Raw genomic sequence first — 23,272 nt, forward strand, 5'->3', positions numbered from 1 at the left:
ACCAACCCAGAAGATGAAACGTGTTTCGGTATTTGCTGATGTACCACATATGGTGAAACTTCTCAGAAACCACCTTTTAGATGATGGTTTCTCATTAAGTGACGGAAGAACGATAACAAAACGCGTAATCGAGCAGCTATTGTCGAAAGATAACGGAGAACTGAAACTGTGCCCTAAGCTTACTGCTCATCATCTGACAGTTTGTGGAAGAGGTCGACAGCGCGTTCATCTTGCTTGCCAACTCATTTCCAACACTGTATCAGAAGCAATTTCTTTTGTAATACCTGCAGAAAAAGACATGGCATAATTCTTCAAGTTGGTGAACGACACTTTTGATGTTATGAATTCGAGGGCACCTGTCGGCAAACGACCGATTTCAAGTGCTTTTGGATTGTGTAAGGAGAGGCAGGAGGAAGTTCTTCGCAGATTCTACTCCGTCTGTGAAAAAATGAGAGTGGGAAATCATAAAACTTTACTTCCTTTCCAAAAGGGATTACTCACCTCGATTCGGTCACTGCTGGGTTGTTTTTCGGATTTAAAACATGGCTACGGTTTGAAGTATGTATTGATCTCAAGGTACAACCAAGACTGCTTTGTAAACTTATTTTCCCAGATAAGAGCAATTGGCAGAGCCTATGATCATCCCTTACCAGTGGAATTGAAAAGCCGTTGGGGTATTTTAGTTATGAACAAAAGTATTGCTGACATTCAGTTACGCAGTTCTTGTCCAGTCTCAGCGGGAACTGATACAAATTATTTGACTTCCAACCTGTTTACAGGACTTGTGCCGGGCACTGAGGAAGCGTTGTCAATGATAGAAGGTGACCAACAAATGAGGGACATTACACTAGATGACTTAATTGTTCCACCTTTGATAGAAGATTCAGAGTGTTCTCTAGATGGTCTCCGCTACATCGCTGGATATATTGCCTCCAGGTGCGTCTCCATTGATAGATCACTTGGTCATCCTAGTGGTAAGACACTCGAAGTGTCGAAAGACCATGCAAGTTCTGGGTGGATTGAGAAACTGTCTCGTGGTGGCTTAATCATCCCTTCAGATGAGTGGTTTGATGTTGTTAAGCAGTTAGAGGTGCTTTTTTTTTTAATTTTCATGGCAGCAGTCTGTGTAAAGACGGCAATGTGATCAGAAACATGACGAGACTTTTAATTGGGAAGTTTCCAACTATTCCTCAAGAGGTCATCACAGTGTACGCTAAAACCAGAACCTTCATCCGGATAAGGCACTTCAACACATCTGCAAAGGCACAGAGGGCCAAACAGCAGCAGCAGAAAGCAGCACACAGGTGGAGAGCTTCTGCAGTCCCCTCCAGATCTGATTAAGGTATTTAAATTCTTCTTAAAATTTTTGAATGTGAGTTCATTTAATCGGGCTTCTGTATCATTATGTGTAGTAATGTCTCAACTAACTATACGTTCGGTTGCTGCTTAATACCTGCATGAAAAAGATGGTACACACTATTGCCGACTGTGATACACAAAATGTGTTTAGTAAACTGAAAGCTCTTGTAATTGTTGCGTTTCCAGTACTATTAAAAATTGTAAAATATATAAAAAGGGACTGAAGCATACCAGATTGTTGTTATCTAACAAAAAATATTGAGTAATAGAATATAAATTGAGGGGGAGCCACAAAACTGTAATTTTACTTTTGTCATTACCAGAGAGACAATATAAGAGTTTCACAGTCGTAGCAGGTATTAACATTCAGTCCCTGTATTGGTAAGCTTCGATCGAATCCATAATTCATTATATTGCCCTTCACTTTTCGTAAATTAATGTTAGTTTAAGCGCAATAGTGCCGTATGGGAACGTCTCGCGCTGCTGACGCTTCTCGACAGTGACGTCACACGGAAGCGCCCGATCGCTGCCGAACACATTGGCCCAACCTTCTATGTAGCAACCTTGTGCAACAGCCTTCTGAGTGGAAGGTAACCTGATGACGATTTTGAAGCGTTTACTTGACCGTCTGGAGGCAGTATTGGAAAATCGGTTTATGAAATTCGGTTTTGGAAGCCCCATGTAAACAGTATGTAAGAGGACTTCAACGACATAACATGTTTGGGACTGGATCAAATAAGATCAAGATAACAGTGCCGCAAACCACTGCTCCCTGTCAGGAGGAGGGTTCCACAGAGGTCTGTCCTGTTATATCAAATGCAAGCAAACATGTAACGCAGGTATGGTTTTTGTGTCTACGTGGGTGCTTGAAGCCCATCAGTCTATGGTCTGCTGTTGCAACAATCAGATAACTTGCTCTTAAACTATTGAGACATTCACATTGTACACAACAGTCGAAAAAGTGAATATCGGTTGTGGCGAATGTCGCCAAACTGTTAGAACAAAGGTGCAGTGGTATGCTGAAAAGTATCCACACTGTGCTAAGCACACATGATCTGTTTTCGCAAACACCATGAAAATATTCTATAAAGTGGAACTGTGGAGAATAAAATACCTCATGAAAAAGGAAATAAGAAGAACTGATGAAAGAAATGAAAATGATACTTTTGCACCAATAGCACATCATGCAAATGCCAATAAGAGGCATCTCAAAACGCAGGAGAGATCAACCAAACGAGATTTCTGCAAACACTATATTTCATCACATTTTATTTTCTATACATTTCACTATATCTACAGCTTTATGGCAATGACTTCCCAGATTGGTTGCAGTTCTCCGAATGTTATCTGTGAAAAGTGTGAGGTCATGTGCTAAATCTACGCAAAATTTTGTTTAAGGAAAAATCAGTCTTTGCAGTATGGGCTAATTCTCAGTCGAAAATACATGCTGACTAAAAGTATTGGATAAATGTCAACATTATGCTCCCACCCTTGTACAAAAACAAATCTCCCATGCCTTAACTTTCCAGTCTCCCGCCACCTCTCAAAGTCCCACAGTCTGGCCACAGAGGAGCATTCCCTTCATAACTCAGTACCATCCAGGACTGGAGCAACTGAATTAAATTCTCTGCCAGGGTTTTGATTACCTCTCATCATGCCCTGAAATGAGAAATGTCCTGCCCACCATCCTTCCCACCCCTCCTACCGTGGTAGTCTGTCGTCCACCGAACCTACACAATGTACTCGTCCATCCTTACACATCCCGTGCTCCCAATCCCTCACCTCTTGGCTCATACCCCTGTAATAGACCTAGATGCAAGACCTGTCCCATACATCCTCCTACCACCACCTACTCCAGTTCGGTCACTAACATCACCTATCCAATCAAAGGCAGGGCTACCTGTGAAACCAGTCATGTGATTTACAAGCTAAGCTGCCACCACTGTGCTGCATTTTATTACGTAGGCATGAACGGCCACCGACAAACTGTGGCCAAAAAACAAGTGGACCACCCTGTTGCTGAACAAGCTGCCCAACATAATATCCCTCATCTCAATGACTGCTTCATAGCCTGTGCTATATGGATCCTTCCCACCAACACTAGCTTTTCTGAATTGCACAGGTGGGAACTTCTCTTGCAATACATCCTACATTCCCGTAACCCTCCTGGCCTTAACCTTCGTTAGTCACTGTCCTCACCTATCCAGCCCCCCCCCCCCCCCCCCCCCGTTCCCATTCCAGCACTACACAGCTGTCATTTCACCATGACATCCAGTCTTTAAATTTATTTTCTTTTTATTTCTCTCCTTTCCGCTACCTACTCCATCCCCCTTCCGCACCTTCTCTCCTGCTGTCCATCTAAACTGCAACACTTCACTGTCGCCACTCCCATCACACTATCCCTCCCCCTCCCCGCCCCAGCCTCCTCCTTACCCCCACCCAGTCGCCGCTCCCATCATGCACTGGTGCTGCTGCTCGCAGTGTGGTTCCAGTTCTCTGAGACTGCAGAGATGTGTGCAAGTTGCATTTTCGCGACTCAGCATCTCCACTATATGGTGAGGAGGAACTTTCCTTGTATGGTATTGTTACATTCCTTCCTGGATTTTCCATTGTTTGAAAACAAGACATCCGTTAGGTTACTGAGTCACTGGGCATTCTGGCGGAATTTGCTGACTCAGCAGCATTCTGGCAATCTTGGTATCAGCACATTCTGATCACCAATGCCACCCTCGCACATCGTAGCCCCATACTCCCAAACTTCCCCACTCCCCTGACCACCACACACTGGCCCCCAGTGACCTCGCTCAGCCAACTGAGAGCAAGTTCAGCTCCCAACCGTTCAAGCACATTTTATATAATAATTTGCTGTTGTGTGTATCATTATTAGCTGTCCACCATGAAGTGCTACCACCAGTGGCAGCAGCAATCAGCTAGGAAGAAGAAAAAGGCTGTTATTAGATATTTTGTTATTCCATTTCTAATTACTTTTATTATTATATGTGTGTATATTGTTCTACTAAGGGCTTTGTCGTTATGTTAGTTACAGATGATTCTCAGGTGTTGCATAAGTCACAGAAGCCACTCTCTACAGTGTGTCTTTCCTGACCTAGTGTCATTCAGCAGCACAGCTATTGCAGCAACACGGCCACCTCAGCAGCAGCAGCAGCAGCGTGCACCTGGTCCAATGCTGGATGAGGATTCTCCCATGTTCCTGCCTGAACCACAGTGGCAGCAGTTGGTCTCCGCAGAATGCCTTCCTAACCTTTCTTACCTGTTGTCATCTGCGTAAGCTATAGCAAAATCACAGCAGTCGAGTCCCACAGGAATACTGTTACACATCAACACATACAATGTGACTGCCAGTGGCTCTAAACGTGTAAATGTAGGCCTGGCTCTTGGCGGTGATCTTGAAGTAGTTATAGAAGTAGAAAATGCACACCATGTCAGTGCTAAAGTGCAGTATTCATGGTACGAGAGGGACTATCTATGCAGTATGATGTAATATATAGAGAAAAAGATGATGGACATCTATGACCCATCTCATACTCTGACACTCACATGGTAAAATATTTATATTAGATATGCTAGAATTATCCTCATGGGATATGAATATATATCTAAAACTTTCAAGTGTTGTTAAACTGAAACACCTGTAAAACGCATTTTCAATTGCAGCAGATAGATTATCCTCTTTGAGCCATATGTAAGAGGGGCATACTATGAATTTGTTGGATATTTGTACAACAGTGTAAATATAGAGCTAGCGGAGCTGTTCATCAATGTCTGTTTTCCCTCTGTGCCAAAGTGTGTAAGTGTTGAACCTACAACTATAAAATCTGTGGAAAATGAATTTATTGAAAAAATACTCTTGTATGCGATTGCACCTATAGGCCTGACTAAGATTCAGGCTGAATTCGAGGCACAGAGAAGATAATTATTTGGACAATACTGTAAAATCTAGTGATTTGTGTGTGTGTGTGTGTGTGTGTGTGTGTGTGTGTCTGTGTGTGTGTGAATAAAAAAGTGCTCCACAAAACAAATTGTACATATTTGATTCCATTTTACAATAACTAATGGTGAATGGAGAAAATAGTAACACAAATACAGCAATTTAACTCATAGTTTATTATTAGTAACAGTACATTTTTTGCAGGAAGAGGTTATGGAGATACATCGTACTAAGAGAGCAGAATAATTATTTTGTGTACAATATTTACATAATAGCTACTGATCAACTACTATGGAGGTTTTTTACCCAAAATATTTACAGCATCCACACTATACATGACTAGCAGAGATTCAATGTACGAAAAGATATTTATTTACAATAGTTACACAACAACAACCGATCCATCTACTGTAAAATATACAATATTTACAGGGACTAGCAGCAGCAGGTGAAGAACCCCCTCCCCTTCACACAAACACACACACACACACACACACACACACACACACAAATAAAAGCACAGATACTGTGCAAGAAAAAACAAGTACATGGTACACATAATGTTGAAGTGGATGCTCGGGTGAGATACACCAAACAACACCTTATAATCAGGAGTTCATTTATTCACCTCTTTATACAAACAAGGCTTACACAGAACTGGATGGCGGAACTACACAAAGGTAATATTTTGCTTAGTTCAAAGATGATGCTCAGATCGATACTGGTGTTGACCTCATTGGTGCCACATAGCCCCCCCCCACCTCCCCACACTGTACGGAGTACTCCTAAGAGGCCGGGGCGCCGGGGAGCTGTGTGAGTAGATGTCGTGAAGGAAGGTCTGGCCACCGAACCTGGAAGTCGTTGAAGCGCGCTGGGCATCGTACTAGGCGTGCTGGTCATGCGGTGACAGGTAGGCCAGCGGTTTGCGGGAGGAACTGAGCAACGACGACGATGTCTCCGGTGGAGGTGGTGAACACACGAAGCATGTCCACGTCAACGTCGGGTGAGAGGGGAACACAATTCACCAGGTGGCAGGGAATGGCGGAGGTTGTGTCATGAGCACTGGATGAAGGGAAACACACAACGAACAGTGTGTCATCACGTGGTATTATAGAGATGTGGATTATGTCTGGGGGGACAGGTACAAACACCTCGAGCGAGGGCACGTTCAAGATGGGGGGGCGTGAGAAACCTCGACAGGGCGAGGGAGGTGACGGGGGAGAGGTCAAATGGACTGGAGAAGGGCCTGGCAGTGAGGGCGTGATCGTAGGTAAGCTTGATGTGGGGAGCATGTGATCACTCGACGGAGTACACAAGACCGGAGTAGAGGGCGAGGTTGGAGAAGAGCTCGACAATTGGAGCTGGAAGTCAATCGACTGAGTGAGTAAGTCCAACGTGGAGGGAGTGGTCGGAGCGTCGTGAGCCACCACAGTGAGTGGCATGGTCGTGGCCTGAAGGGGGTAGAAGCGGGCTCGACATGAGCAGGCTTAAGTCTGTTGAGAGAGACTGTAACAGCTGAATCTTTTATCTGGATGTCATAGGTGTTGGCTAAGTCCTAGAGAACTTGGTGCGGGCCGGTATATGAGGGTTGGAGGGGAGCACGGACAGTGTCATCACGGAGCATGATGTACTCGCAATTGTTGAGAGATTTCGGGACGTGAACCTTAGGGCGGGAAGGGCTGGCAGGCGGAGGGATGTGGAGGTTTATGATGTGGTGTCTGACCCGGTCCACGAAGAAAGGTAATTCAGACTGAGGGAGAGAAGCAGAAGGGCTCACAAGTTCGCCAGGGAGAACAATGTTCTGCCCATATACGAACTCGGCTATTTTGCCTTTGAGGTCTTCCTTATAGATCGTATGAATGCCAAGTAGCACCAGGGGAAGGGCCTCCATCCAAAGAGAGTCGTGGCATCAAAGAGCCGCCTTAAAAGTGTGGTGCCAGTGCTCAACTAGCCCGTTATTTTGCGGGTGATATGCTGTGGTATAGATGCGCCAGATGCCGCAAATGTTACAAATCGTATTGAACAGGGCCGACTCATATTGTCTGCGCTGGTCAGTCGTGATGATAGCTGGACATCCGAAACGCGATACCCATGACTCGACAAAAGCTCAAGCAACAGTTTCTGCCATGATATTGGGGAGGGGGACAGCCTCGACTCAGTGAGTTGTTCGGTCGATAGACAAGAGATCATAACAAAAGCCGTTAGAGGGAGAAGAGGGCCGACAATGTCAATGTGAATGTGCTGGAAACGCCCAGGAGGGATCGAAAATGCTCCGAGGGGGGTGAAGTGTGCTTGTGTACTTTGCAGCAGCGTTGGCACACGGCACAGGAGCGTGCCCATTGCTGGCAGTCCTTGTTGACATTTCTCCACACAAAGCACTCCACTACGAGGCAGGCGGATGCACGAACACCGGGGTGGGCTAAATTATGCAGTGCATTGAAGACAGCTCGAAGGAGCGTGGTTGGGATGAAGGGGCGTAACATGCTCGTACTGTCGTCCCACCAGATCTCACCAGAAAGGAAATCAGCAACTATATTGTCAGCACCCTTTATGTGTCTGACATCAGTGGTGAACTGAGATATGAAGTCCATGTATCTGAAACGGCGAGGAGGCAGGTCAGCTGGTGGGTTTGAAATGGCCGCAGCCAGGGGTTTGTGGTTTGTTAAAACATAGAAGGGGCATCCCTCAACATTGGTCTTAGAATGCTTGATCGCTTCGTAGACCGCAAGCAACTCCCTGTCAAACGCGGAATATTTCCGTTGTGCATTGGTGAGGTTGCGCGAGAAGAACTGCAGAGGTGAGGTTTGGCCATCGACTGCTTGGCTAAGGGCAGTGTCGATGGCAGTATTGCTTGCACCTGTGGTGATGAAAAGCTGCGCATTGGGATGAGGATACGCGATGGTGCAGGCCTTGGCAAGAAGATTTTTGAGGGCAGTGAAAGAGTCAGTCATAGCAGGGGTCCATGGAACGGGCCAAGATCCAGAAGTCTTGGTGCCTGCCAAGGCATCCGTCAGTGGAGCCTGAATCTCCGCAGCCCGAGGTAGATGATAGCAATAATAATTAACCATCCTCAGAAAGTGCCGGAGCTCTTTGAATGACGTAGGTCTGGGTAGGTTTAGTATTGTTTGTACTTTGTCAGGGGGCGGTGAAATGCCGTCGGCAGAGACCCGAAAACCAAGGAAAGTGACAGTGGGTTGATGTAGCTGCAATTTGTCCTGGTTGGTCTTGATGCCTGCTGCCGCGAGAGTGTCCATAACAGTTTGCACATGTCCTCGACAGAGGAGCTGAACACAAGAGTGTCATCAAGATATGCAAAGCAGAATTTTAGGTCGAATAGCACTTGTTGATGAAGCGTTGCCAGGTCTGGGTTGCGTTTTTCAGACCGAAGGGCATGAATCGAAACTGAAATAACCCGATTGGGGTGGTGATTGCTGTCTTCTCGATGTCTTCAGGAGCCATGGGGATCAGGTGGTAGGCCCATTTGCAATCAATGACAGAGAACGTGGTTGCACCTGCGAAGGAACCGGTAAAGTTGGCAATGTTGGGTATGGGGCAGGTGTCCATAATTGTTCGTGCGTTTAGTCGACAGTAGTCTCCACACATGCGCCAGGACCCGTCTTTTTTGGGTGTCATATGAATGGGTGTAGATCAGCTGTTGGCAGAGGGTTCAATGAAGCCGAGGCTTAGGAGTTCAGAAATTTGCTTTTTAAGGTCAGAGAGGCGCTCGGGATCAAGTCGATGTGGTTTACTGGAGATCGGGGGGGCCTGGCGTGAGGTGAAGCTTGTGAACCGCGCCGTTGGTGACGACGGAAATGTTGCTGGTGGCACGGGAGACGGTTTGTTTACAATGTGAGGCGGGCAGGGCAGGCGAGGCGAGGTAGTGGTGTGCGGAGCCACTCGGCGAATCCGACGGGAGCCGAGGTAGCGAAGTGTTCCAGGAGTCAACGTGACAAGATGGCTGCCGGCCCGAAGCACTGGTGGTTGCACGGCAGCGCGCAGGAGCCGAAGTTGCATAGTTAGAGCTGCTTTCTGCGAGGGGAGGGGTAGGAGGTGTCAGTACAGAAACACATGGCGCTCGTCGCGCATGCGCACTCGTGTCCGGCCGAGTGTCAAATGCTGCCGTGTTAGGGGGGTGTGGTCCTGTGGAACTGTCAGTACACGTTATGGTAGACTTGATAGCAAAGTTGCGAGGGGAGCGGGAGGTAAGCACATGGAGGCACGATTGCTGGGACTACAAGCAGATTTGGCACACTTACTGACCTTACTTTGTCCTTGCTGCAGTGTCTGTAATTAGTTTGCTGTGTCGGATAGCTGGAGCTGAGTTTCGTGGAGCCGGAGGGAGAGCTCGAAGTTTTCCTTGTGTAGGCGAGTGACGTTTTCAAGATCGACAAGGCACTTGTGCATTGTTTCTTGTAACGTCGTCGACAGAGCCGAGTATGTACAGATCAGATGAGCCTGGACCGATGTGTCACGGGGGGGTTTGCTCGACGGAGCACAGGGGAAGTGAGTTTTGGACGGGTGATGAAACACAGTGTTTCACACTAGGTCCGTTGAAAGTTTTTGGTGTCGCAAGAAGTCAATGCCTAGTATAGGTTCCTCAATATTGCACACTAAAAAGGTCCACTCGAGTTTGCAGTTTGTGGAGAGTGAGATGACGTGGGAGGTTGAACCCGAGCTTTGTAGTTTAGTAGAATTCATAGCTCGCAGTGAAGTATGATGAGGGCGGATGTTCAACGACACTAAGGATGTAGGCAGCAGCGAAACATGGGTGCCTGTGTCCATTAGGAAAAAGTATCCCGACGAAAAGCCTTTAATATAAAGTCGTCCGTAATTATCCGATTGTTCCCAGACAGAATGGAGCACTGGGAGGTGCCTGTCATGTTGTGCACAGGAGGCGGCACTCGGACCTACCTGTGATTGGCGTTTGGGAAGCAACTGGGTGGTCTGCAGATCCGTGACACCTCACCAAACCATGTGTGGAAGTAACAGTATGGGTAGTGCGGCTGCATTTCCTGCAGAAAGTTCGTTGCCAGAGATGGTGGCTGAGGTACGGTGGCCACAGCCGGTTCAGTTGCAGGAGGGGGCGTGACCAAGGGCGGAGCCAGTGACGTCCCAGCTGTTTGTATACTGCTTCCCGGAGCGAGCAGAACGGTCGGTACAGTGGGGTCCCAGCCGCGTCCGGAAGCGTGACGAGGAGCCTGAACCTGAGACTTGCCAGGTACGCAGTGGCTGGCGAAATAGAGCAGTCATGCATCATGTAGTTTGTCAGCAATTGTCATTAGTTGCTCGACAGGTTTGGGAGACCTCTGAGCCAGAGCAAAGCGGATGTGGGGAGGTAGTTTATCTGTCCAGATGGCGAGGAGAGCTGTGTCAGAGAGTAGATAGTCGCTGACCAGGGCCTGTAGCCGTCTCCAAAGTTGTGAAGGTTTGTCATTGCCTAGTTGCTCGACGTGGGGCACTTGCCGTATTGCTCTCACAGCTGAGCGCGCAAGCCGACGTAGAATTGTCTTTTTGTCTAGAGTGTACTGGGTAGCTGAGTCCGGGGCGTCGACCATTTCATGCAATCAAGTCCTTCTGGTCGTGCAGGTGGGTGATAAGGCAATGAAATCTGGTTGATTCGTCGAGTTTGAAATGGTCGAACACTTCATCCACAATTTTGAACCAGGTTGTTGCCCTGTTGGGATTGAACGGCGGCAGCGTCGGTAAGTGTTGTAGAATGTTTGGAAGAACAGGGCGAGTTGAATTCGTCGGGGCATTGCCTGAAACGAGCTGTTGTTGCTGCAGTATTCCAGAAGAGTGTGTCTCCAGGGTATGTGGCGACGACGGCTGGTCAGGTGGCAGCGTGAAGGTGACACGTCGTGGTTGAGCGTGATCCGTTGCGGGGGAGACACCGTAAAGTGTCAGTTGCGGTTGCGGATGTTCGACACGTTGCGGGTGTGTTCGGCTTGACATGTCATGGAAGACTGACGCGGATGAGGCACCGAGATGTGCTGAGAACGGGAGCGGAAGCTCGACTGGAGCCAGTGCGGGGCGACGGGTGAGAAGAAGTTCAAAGTTTGAAAACGCATGCCAGTCTGCGGAAAACTTGTTGAGCAATCAGAGCCGGTGCCACCTGTCTTCCAAGGAGGCTGCTGAGGTGCGGGCTGTCCAGAAGCACAGTGAGGAAAATGATGTCGAACGTTGGGCAGAATGTGTGAATGTTCATTGTTCATAGTCCCTTCACTCAAAAAGGTATGCGGATAAGATGAATGTCGTGGCACAAAACACTGAGGTGTAGCAGTAGGACGGAGATGGAGTTCAGGCACGGTTAACAAGCCATTGTTCCTGTTGCAGGTCGAGGTATTGAAGCACGAAGGCATGTGCTGATGCTGCACCAAGGCAGGCGCAGGCATGTTCATATGCTGAGGAGGTTGACCTGTGAACAAAGCAGTTCTGGCCACGTGGCAGGAATCCACGTGGTACTGCACGGATTGCGGCGTGGCAAACCGTTGTCCTGGCAGTGATAGGTTATCCAATGAAGCATTTGCAGAAATCGGCATTGATCCCACACTGTACGGAGATCCGTAAGAGGTAACTGTACCGTCGATGAGGGAGGGCACATGTGGCGGGAACAAAGGCATCTGATGGCTGGAGTCATGCGCACTCCTAACCTCACTTACTGTTGCAGGCACGAAAACGTTCGGAGAAATCACCGTAATCGACGAGTGAGAGGCATTGTGTTGCAGTCCTGGTGGGTGTACATCCCCCGCAACACGATGCGTGTAGATCAGAAAATCCAGCGTTAGGCGTTGGGCCGAAGCCATTGTTCGAATGTTGTGTTGACGTAATACACGCAAAAATGACCAACGCGGAGGCTTCGGACACAGTAAAATGGTGAAAACAGAAGACGTTACAACTCGGGGTCACCAGTGAGGTGGATGCTCAGGTGGGATACACCAAACAACACCTTATAATCAGGAGTTTATTTATTCACCTCTTTACACAAACAAGGATTACACAGAACTGGATGGCGGAACTACACAAAGATAATGTAAGGTCATCCGAAGACCAGTATCAGTTGCAAAGCGATTTAGAAAACATTGCTGTATGGTGTGGCAGATGGCAATTGACGCTAAATAACGAAAAGTGTGAGGTGATCCACATGAGTTCCAAAAGAAGTCCATTAGAATTCGATTACTCGATAAATAGTACAATTCTCAAGGCTGTCAATTCAACTAAGTACCTGAGTGTTAAAATAAAGAACAACTTCAGTCGGAAAGACCCCATAGATAATATTTTGGGGAAGGTGAGCCAAAGGTTGCGTTTCATTGGCAGGACACTTAGAAGATGCAACAAGTCGACTAAAGAAACAGCTTACACTGCACTCGTTCGTCCTCTGTTAGAATATTGCTGCTTTGTGTGGGATCCTTACCAGGTGGTATAGATGGAGGACATCAAAAGGGTGCAAAAAAGGGCAGCTCGTTTTGTATTATCACTTAGTAGGGGAGAGAGTGTGGCAGATACGATACGCGAATTGGGATGGAAGTCATTAAAGCAAAGACGTTTTTCGCCGTGGCGAGATCTATTTACGAAATTACAGTCACCAACTTTCTCTTCCGAATGCGAAAATATTTTGTTGAGCCCAACCTACATAGGTAGGAATGATCATCAAAATAAAATAAGAGAAATCAGAGCTCGAACAGAAAGGTTTAGGTGTTCGTTTTTCCCGCGTGCTGTTCGGGAGTGGAATGGTAGAGAGATAGTATGATTGTGGTTCAACTAAACCTCTGCCAAGCACTTAAATGTGAATTGCAGAGTAGTCATGTAGATGTAGATGTAGATGTAGATGTAATGTTTTACTTAGTTCAAAGATGATGCTCAGATCGATACTGGTGTTGACCTCATCGGTGCCACAATATCATATCATTTGCAAGTACTCAAATGTGCAGACATTCACACACACACACACACACACACACACACACACACACACACACACAAAAATCACTCAAGCAAATGAACAGTGTGAGAATGGGAGTGGGGGGTCCCAATTACATGTGCACAAATGAAGTGTTTGTCATCAAAGCATCACAGGCCAACATTCAGTTGCAGTGCAGTATACACCTCATGGCCACATGACCGAAAGACTACTTGCTGCACCATATGAGTAGATTGATCATTACCAAGCAGACACTCGCCACAGTCTTCAGTTCTGAGAGCCTGTGAGGCTACACAATGCACACTCTTAGCCTATCTCTGGGTGGTACCTGCATCTATACAGTATGCCTACGTCTTCTACCTGAGCCCTACAAACTCTACAGTCATGAGTCATTCACCTTATTTTTCATCAGTTCAATGAACTTCTTGCTCTGAGGCATTGTATCATAAGGATTATCAGTCGCAGATCCAGACATGTTGAATTCCTAGTTAATTGCTCCTAATTACTGCAAATGGGTCACAGGCATTCACTTAGAAACTGTCTGTAGCCATATAAAGTAACCTGACATCTATGAAGTTTGGTTTCAGAAACTCATAGTGGAATTGCAAAAGTAGTCAATCAGATCTTAATAAGATTTCAAGTGGTGCAGAGATTGACAACTTGCTCTAAATGTTCAGAAATGTAAAAAGTTGCACTTCACAAAATGAAAAAAAATGTAGTATCCTATGACTATAATATCAATGGAATTGGCCAACTCATACAAATACCTGAGTGTAGCACTTTGTAGGGATATGAAATGGGATGATTACATAAGAATATTATGAGAAGGAAAGTTGCTACTCACTGTATAGCGGAGATGCTGAGTCGCAGATAGGCACAGCAAGATGATTCTCACAATTAAGTTGGCTAGAAATCATGAATAGTTGTTAGATAACATTTAAGACATTAAACACAAATAATGAGACAAGATTTTGGTATGCAGTTTTTCTGACATTATCAGAGTTCAAATGTTGAAAATTTTCAGAGTAGTTAATGTAACAGACCCTGCTCTCCCATGTTAAAAGTCAAGAACTGTGAAATAAATATTTGTCATGAAAAGTGATTGTTAATTGCTGTAGTATTGTTGCACAAATGCAGACTTATTTCAGCTTTCCCTGAGCACTTAAAAGTGCTGATTTTATTATATATTATGAAGTTATTATACAGAAAACTTAGGGCATGTTTGTTAAATAGTCAAACTACTGTCAGGTTGGAAAATAGCCAAGCATGAAGTTAAAATAAGTGGAAGTAATTTTGTTTTAGAGTGGACTGGATATTAAAGTGGATTGATCTGAGATGGATTCTGCTTTTCCATTTTTATTTTTGACATAGTCTCCTTTTAGACTTATATACTTTTTCCAATGCTGTTCTAATTTGTTGATCCCTTCCAAATAATAGGAATTGTCCAAGGCTGCAAAATAGCTATTAGTTGCTGCAATCACCTCCACATTTGAATAAAATCTTTGTCCTGCCAGCCATTTCTTCAAATTGGGGAACAAATAGTAGTCTGAGGGAGCCAAGTCTGGAGAATAGGGGGAATTTGACACGAGGTGAATCCTATTTCCATTAATTTTGCGACCACAACTGCTGAGGTGATGTGATAGTCATGATGGAAAAGGACTTTTTTGCAATCCAGTTGCCGGTGTTTTTCTTGCAGCTTGGTTTTCAAACAGTCCAGTGACAATGAATAATATGCACCTGTAATGAGGATTATCCCTTGCGAATCCCAAAAGACAGTCGCCATAACCTTTCCAGCCGAACGAATGGTCTTCGCTTTTTTGGTGCAGATTCTCCCTTGGTAACCCATTGTTTAGATTGTTGTTTGGCCTCAGAAGTATAGTAATATATCCATGTTTTATCCACAGTGATGAAATGATGTTTAAAGTCCTGCAGATTATTCCTGAACAGCTGCAAACCATCGTTGCAATACTACACATGAATCCATTTTTGGTCAAGCGTGAGCAATTGCGGAACCTATCTTGCGGAAGGTGCAGAATCACTGTAATGTTTATCAAGCTTCTCTTTAGTCTCCTGAGGGGTTTTTCCTTTCATAAAGTGATGTTTAATCACCACACGAAATTCTTTTTCGTCCATTTTTTGACAATCACTCGACTTTGTTGATTCACACAAATTCCAAATACAAAGAAATAGACCAAAATGGCTGAAATTTTGTGTGCTTTCTTTCCAAAGATGCTACTAACTAAACATGACTTTGATATGCGCCAGTGGTGCCATCTCTCAGACTTTGCATGGACTTTTCAAACACCTCTCGTAGATAACTGCATCATGCACAAAAAGCCAGATTTTACCATTAATATTGTCTGCAAGATCATTAATATATAACATGAACAGAAATGGTCCCAACACACTTCCCTGTGGTGCACCAGAAGTTACTTCTACATCTGACAATGGCTCTCCATCCATGATAACAGACTGTGTTCTCCCCATCAAAAAGTCATCAGTCCAGTTACAGATTTCACTTGATACCCCATATGATCATACTTTTGACAATAAGTGTAGGTGTGGTACTGAGTCAAATACTTTTTGAAAATCAAGAAACACTTCATTTATCTGGTTGCCTTGATCCAAACCTTTCAGTATGTCACGTAGAAAAGTGCGAGTCGGGTTTCATATGATCAATGTTTTTGAAATCCATGCTGGTTGGTACTGAGGAGGTTATTCTGATAAAGATACATCATTATGTTTGAGCTCAGATTTGTTCTAAGATTCTACAACAAATTGACATCAAGGAAATTGGATGGTAGTTCTACTATCCTTCTTGTGCCTTTTTCCAAGAACAAACCTCCTTTACAAATGCCATTTTGTGCTAATGACAGGAAGTGCACACTCATGCCTCCTGGCATCTGAATAGAACAATTGTATATTTATTTACTGCTAGCCACACTATGTGGCAGTACACATTAAGAATCACAACAAGCAGAGAGCTGTCATTGAGTGTCGTTTGGTGGAAAACCAGAGCATCAGAGATATTCATAGGCACTTGCAGAAAGTCTACAGAGACTTGTCAGTGAACAAAAGCATGGTGAGGCACTGGATGTGGCGTCTGCCATCATTGCAACAAGGCTACAAAAACCTGTCCGGTCTCCCATGTACTGTCTGGTCACACACACACACACACACACACACACACACACACACACACACACACACACAACTGTCACTCTTGCAGCGTTGGAACATGTGACAGTCTAATTTGAGGTGACTGGTGGATTACAATCAAACACCTCACTGTGCAACTGGACATCTCTGTAGGTAGACCACCAGTTGGGATACTCAAAGTTGTGTGTCTGCTGGGTTCCTCAACACCTAACTGAAGACCATTAAGAGCAACAGAGGACCATCTGTGCAAAATTGTTTGTGCATTAAAGGCTGATCATAACAATTTTTTGTCAAACATCATCATAGGTGATGGAAAATGGGTTCATCACTTCGAACTGGAAATAAAACAGCAATCCGTGGAGTGATGCCACACCACCTCTCCTCAGAAGAAAATGTTCAAAGCCACACACTCAGCCAGTAATGTAATGGTGATGGTCCTATGGGACTCTGAAGGGGTTATTATGTTTGATGTACTCCCTCATAGTGTAACGATCAACTCGGAAGTGTGTTGTTCTGCCCTCAGGAAACTGAAGGACTGGCATCGGCATGTTCATCACCACAAAAATGCAAACAGACTTCTTCTTCATTAGAACATAAAGCCTCACACTTGACTGTGCACCCAAGAGGAGCTCAAAAAAATTCATTGGACTGATCTTTCTCATCCGCTCTACTGCCTGGATCTCACACCTTCCAACTTCCATCCGTTTGGTGCAATGAATGATGCCTTCCATGCGGAAGCAGTACATGGATGATGGGGAGGTTACTGATGCAGCAAGACATTGGTTCTGGTGTCAACCAGTAGAGTGGTACCATCTGGACATACAGGCAATCCTTGTAAGGCAGTATAAGACCATCACATTGAATGAAGATTGTGTTGAATAACAGGGTTTTGTAGCCAAAAGAGAGAAGAATAGTATAGTACATTGGAATCCTGAATAAAATCAATCTGCTTTCAGAAAAAAATGTGCTTCATTACTTACAGAATGGCCATCATAAGTCATTTTTGATGCATGGATCTGACTTTGTTCAATTTTGCCCATTTACATGCCCTTTACGGCTGCTTGCAGGTGATATGGTTGTCTATAACAAAGTAGCAAAGCCAGAAGATAGTAATGATTTGCAGAATGAGCTCCTGAGAATTGATGAATAGTGGAGGATCTGGCAGTTGACTCTGAATGTAAATAAATGTAACATACTGTGCATACATTGGAAAAGAAATCCATTACTGTACAGTTACACTATTGATGGCAAACTGCTGGCAATAGTATCTACCATAAAATATTAAAATACCCCAAAGAAACTATGCAGCTTGACCTTAAGTGTAATGACCACATAAAACAAACAGTGGGAAAAGTAGATGTCAAACTAAAATTCAAAGGAAAAACCTTAAGGAAATGTAACTCTTCTGTGAAGGAAGTGGCTTATAAGGCACTTGTTTGATTCTGAGTAGTGGTCATCTATTTGGGATCCCTTTTAGGTAAGATTGACAGAAGGGATAGAGAAGATCCAACGAAGAGTGGCACATTTTATTATGGGATCAATTAGCTGACGTAAAAGTGTTACGGAAATGCTCAACAAACTCCATCAGTAGATTTTACAAGAGAGGCATTGTGCATTGATGAGAGATTTACTATCAAAATTTTGAGAGAGCAATTTTTGGGAAGAGTCAGACAATATATTACATCTCCCTACATATGTCTCGCGTAATGCCCATGAGGAGATAATCCAAGAAATTAGAGTCAATATGGAGGCTTACCGACAATCATTCCATTTGTGAGTGGACAAAGGTCAGAAGGCTCAGTTAGTGGTACAAGAAGTAACCTCTACCACACACCATTAGGTATGACATAGAAGTAGACCTGTACAATATCAGAATAGTGTCCTCATTTGTATACTGCTTTTTGCAGGTCATTCATAACAGCAAAGAGCTTGCAGTAGAAGAAATGTGTTACACAGTAGCAAAAATAAACAAAAGCTCATAGCTGTTAAGGCATGCATTTCTGAGCCCATGTTTACTGGACATTTTTGTCAAGTTTTAGTCTGTACTACCACCTCTCAAAATATGGAATATCTTTTCTTTTACTATATAAACAATGCAAGTGCATTTTTACGTGGTTATCAGTTCCACCCTCTGGGTCACAATACTGAAAATGGTAGTTGAAACACAAGCAGACACACATATTATTCATCTTTAAACCTTAATTATTACTTTACTACTTTATCTTAATTACTACTTTAAATCTTAATTACTACTAAATCTTAATTCCTACTATGAACAAATTGTTATGAAATTCCAGTTGTGCTGTTTAAAAACTAATGTGTTGGCAGAAGAGCCAACACCGTGTAGCTAGAGGAGGCCGAAATGCACGCGTTTAAGCTCACGCAAACTGGCGTGAGGTCTGGAACAGGACAATGTAATTAATATAGCCAATAAGGTTGCTGCTGGAATGCTTAACTTTAATCCATAATTGGTGTACATCGCTCTTGACGGTACATGTTTTACAATCTCAATATTAACTGGTAATGGCACCTTGCTAGGTCGTAGCAAATGACGTAGCTGAAGGCTATGCTAACTATCGTCTCGGCAAATGAGAGCATATTTGTCAGTGAACCATTCCTAGCAACGTCGGCTGTACAACGGGGTGAGTGCTAGGACGTCTCTCTAGACCTGCCGTGTGGCGGCGCTCGGTCTGCAATTACTGACAGTGGCGACACGCGGATCCGGCGTATACTAATGGACCGCGGCCGATTTAAAGGCTACCACCTAGCAAGTGTGGTGTCTGGCGGTGACACCACAAAAACATAGGGAGATAATAGCATTTTTTTTTTTTTTTTTGATCAAACACTTTTAAACATGATTCTCTACATTTTCTTCAGTTACAGATCTTTAATTGTTTTCCCATGAACCAGAATCAATTTTTACTGTATTAACATGTTACTACATAATTCAGTGTATTTTCTACTGCAAATATTGTAACTAATTACAGTTCCATAAGCAAACAAGATAACTAAACAGACAATCATATTTAATTTTGCTAGTCTTTGCTCAAATTTAAGCTGACATCATACTTCAAACATATTTATTTTTACTGATTGATCATTTCTTTATGATTTCATGAATATACTTTACTACATTTCAAGTTAGCATAGCCCTATACATAATTTAAGTCTCATATTCTTATAACCTTGTTTCTCACAGAATAATCCCAAACACATCATCATAATTATCTACATCACTAACTTTATCATCATAAACATCATTATTCACAAAGAACCCTAACATAACTTCATTATTATTATTTCAGACCTTTAGTGCTTCCTATACATCATGTTTCACCATTCTTATTTCTCACCTAATTGCTGTAACATGAAAGTGTTATCAACCATTACATCTGTGGGGATGCAAGTTCTATGGACTTCTGTCCCCATAGATATCACTGCAAGAACAGTATCTCTGGACCTTTGGCAGTGTGTTCTGAGACTCCAAGTGTTTAAGTTTTATCTGTCCACATAATGTGCATAAATAAATATTGTGTATGTGAATTGGTAGCATTGACATTCATTGCACGTCATGAACATCCTGTTCATTACCCAGATCCTACACTGGCTACCTTGAGTTTTAGACAACCATGCCACAATACTTTCACGTGACATGTTGCTCCGCCTCCACCCGACGTGAAAATCCAACATCTTGCCGATGTGGATCCTACACACACCAATGGTCAGCCAGCTACAGTCAACAATAGCAAGTGTTACAAGTGTTTATCTAGTAGCTTTTCACTGCTACAAGATGTATATTGCAATACTACAGTGTTTAATACCCGCACAACAATGCAACCACTGTCACATCAGTGCACACATAAAGACTACGATATTGAACTTCCATCAGTCACAGTACTTTTAACAATCACTGAAAATAGTGCTACGAGTGCTCATGTGGACACTAACCTCGCCAACTACATAACGAAGGGTCAACGACAATCGGCGGTACATCTACATCTACATCTACATCCACATCCACATCTACATGATTACTCTGCAATTCACATTTAAGTGATTGGCAGAGGGTTCATCGAACCACGATCATACTATCTCTCTACCATTCCACTCTCGAACAGTACGCGGGAGAAACGAACACCTAAACCTTTCTGTTCGAGCTCTGATTTCTCTTATTTTATTTTGATGATCATTCGTACCTATGTAGGTTGGGCTCAACAAAATATTTTCGCATTCGGAAGAGAAAGTTGGTGACTGTAATTTCGTAAATAGATCTCGCCGCGGCGAAAAACGTCTTTGCTTTAATGACTTCCATCCCAACTCGCGTATCATATCTGCCACACTCTCTCCCCTATTACGTGATAATACAAAACGAGCTGCCCTTTTTTGCACCCTTTCAATGTCCTCCATCAATACCACCTGGTAAGGATTCCACACAAAGCAGCAATATTCTAACAGAGGACGAACGAGTGCAGTGTAAGCTGTCTCTTTAGTGGACTTGTTGCATCTTCTAAGTGTCCTGCCAATGAAACACAACCTTTGGCTCGCCTTCCCCACAATATTATCTATGGGGTCTTTCCAACTGAAGTTGTTCTTTATTTTAACACTCAGGTACTTAGTTGAATTGACAGCCTTGAGAATTGTACTATTTATCGAGTAATCGAATTCCAACGGACTTCTTTTGGAACTCATGTGGATCACCTCACACTTTTCGTTATTTAGCGTCAACTGCCACCTGCCACACCATACAGCAATGTTTTCTAAATAGCTTTGCAACTGATACTGGTCTTCAGATGACCTTACTAGACGGTAAATTACAGCATCATCTGCAAACAACCTGATAGAACTGCTCAGATTGTCACCCAGGTCATTTATATAGATCATGAACAGCAGAGGTCCTGGGACGCTTCCCTGGGGAACACCTGATATCACTTCAGTTTTACTCGATGATTTGCCGTCTATTACTACGAACTGCGACCTTCCTGACTGGAAATCATGAATCCAGTCGCACAACTGAGACGATACCACATAGGCCCGCAGCTTGATTAGAAATCACTTGTGAGGAATGGTGTCAAAAGCCATCCGGAAATCCAGAAACACGGAATCAACTTGAGAGCCCCTGTCGATAGCAGCCATTACTTTGTGCGAATAAAGAGCCAGCTGTGTTGCACAAGAACGATGTTTTCTGAAACCATGCTGATTACGTATCAATAGATCATTCGCTTCAAGGTGATTCATAATGTTTGAATACAGTATATGCTCCAAAACCCTACTGCAAACCGACGTCAATGATATAGGTCTGTAGTTCGATGGAGTACTCCTACTACCCTTCTGAAACACTGGTGCGATCTGCGCTACTTTCCAGTTTGTAGGTACAGATCTATCGGTGAGTGAACGGTTGTATATGATTGCTAAGTAGGGAGCTATTGTATCAGCGTAATCTGAAAGGAACCTAATCGGTATACAATCTGGACCTGAAGACTTGCCCGTATCAAGCGATTTGAGTTGCTTCGCAACCCCTAAGGTATCTACTTCTAAGAAACTCATGCTAGCAGCTGTTTGTGTTTCAAATTCTGGAATATTCCATTCGTCTTTCCTGGTGAAGGAATTTCAGAAAACCGCGTTCAATAACTCCGCTTTAGCGGCACGGTCGTCGGTAACAGTGGCATCGGCACTGCGCAGCAAAGGTATTGACTGCCTCTTGCCGCTTGTGTACTTTACGTACGACCAGAATTTCTTTGGATTTTCTACCAAATTTTGAGATAATGTTTCGTTGTGGAACCTAATAAAGGCATCTCGCATTGAAGTCTGTGCCAAATTTTGCACGTCTGTAAATTTTAGCCAATCTTCGGGATTTTGCGTTCTTCTGAACTCCGCATGCTTCTTGCGTTGCCTCTGCAACAGTGTTTGGACCTGTTTTGTGTACCATGGGGGATTAGTTCCATCTCTTACCAATTTATGAGGTATGGATCTCTCAATTGCTGTTGCTACTATATCTTTGAATTTGAGCCACATCTCGTCTACATTTGCATAATCAGTTCGGAAGGAATGGAGATTGTATCTTAGGAAGGCTTCTAGTGACACTTTATCCGCTTTTTTAAATAAAATTATTTTGCGTTTGTTTCTAGTAGATTTGGAAGAAACGGTATTGAGCCTAGCTACAACGACCTTTTGATCACTAATCCCTGTATCAGTCATGATGCTCTCTATTAGCTCTGGATTGTTTGTGGCTAAGAGGTCAAGTGTGTTTTCGCAACCATTTACAATTCGCGAGGGTTCGTGGACTAACTGCTCGAAATAATTTTCGGAGAAAGCATTTAGGGCAATCTCGAAAGATGTTTTCTGCCTACCACCGGTTTTGAACAAGTATTTTTGCCAACATATTGAGGGAAGGTTGAAGTCCCCACCAACTATAACTGTATGAGTGGGGTATTTATTTGTTACGAGACTCAAATTTTCTCTGAACTGTTCAGCAACTATATCATTGGAGTCTGGGGGTCGGTAGAAGGAGCCAATTATTAACTTAGTTCGGCTGTTAAGTATAACCTCCACCCATACCAATTCGCACGGAGTATCTACTTCGACTTCACTACAGGATAAACCACTACTGATAGACACAAACACTCCACCACCAATTCTGCCTAATCTATCTTTCCTGAACACCATCTGAGACTTCGTAAAAATTTCTGCAGAGCTTATTTCAGGCTTTAGCCAGCTTTCTGTACCTATAATGATTTCAGCTTCTGTGCTTTCTGTTAGCTCAGGGACTTTCCCAGCACAACTACAACAATTTACAACTACAATTCCGACTGTTCCTTGATCCAAGCACGTCCTGTATTTGCCATGCACCCTTTGAGATTGCAGCCCACTCCGTACCTTCTCGAGGCCTT

Source organism: Schistocerca piceifrons, chromosome 3 (genome assembly GCF_021461385.2).
Source record: "Schistocerca piceifrons isolate TAMUIC-IGC-003096 chromosome 3, iqSchPice1.1, whole genome shotgun sequence".
Taxonomy (NCBI): Eukaryota; Metazoa; Arthropoda; class Insecta; order Orthoptera; family Acrididae; genus Schistocerca; species Schistocerca piceifrons.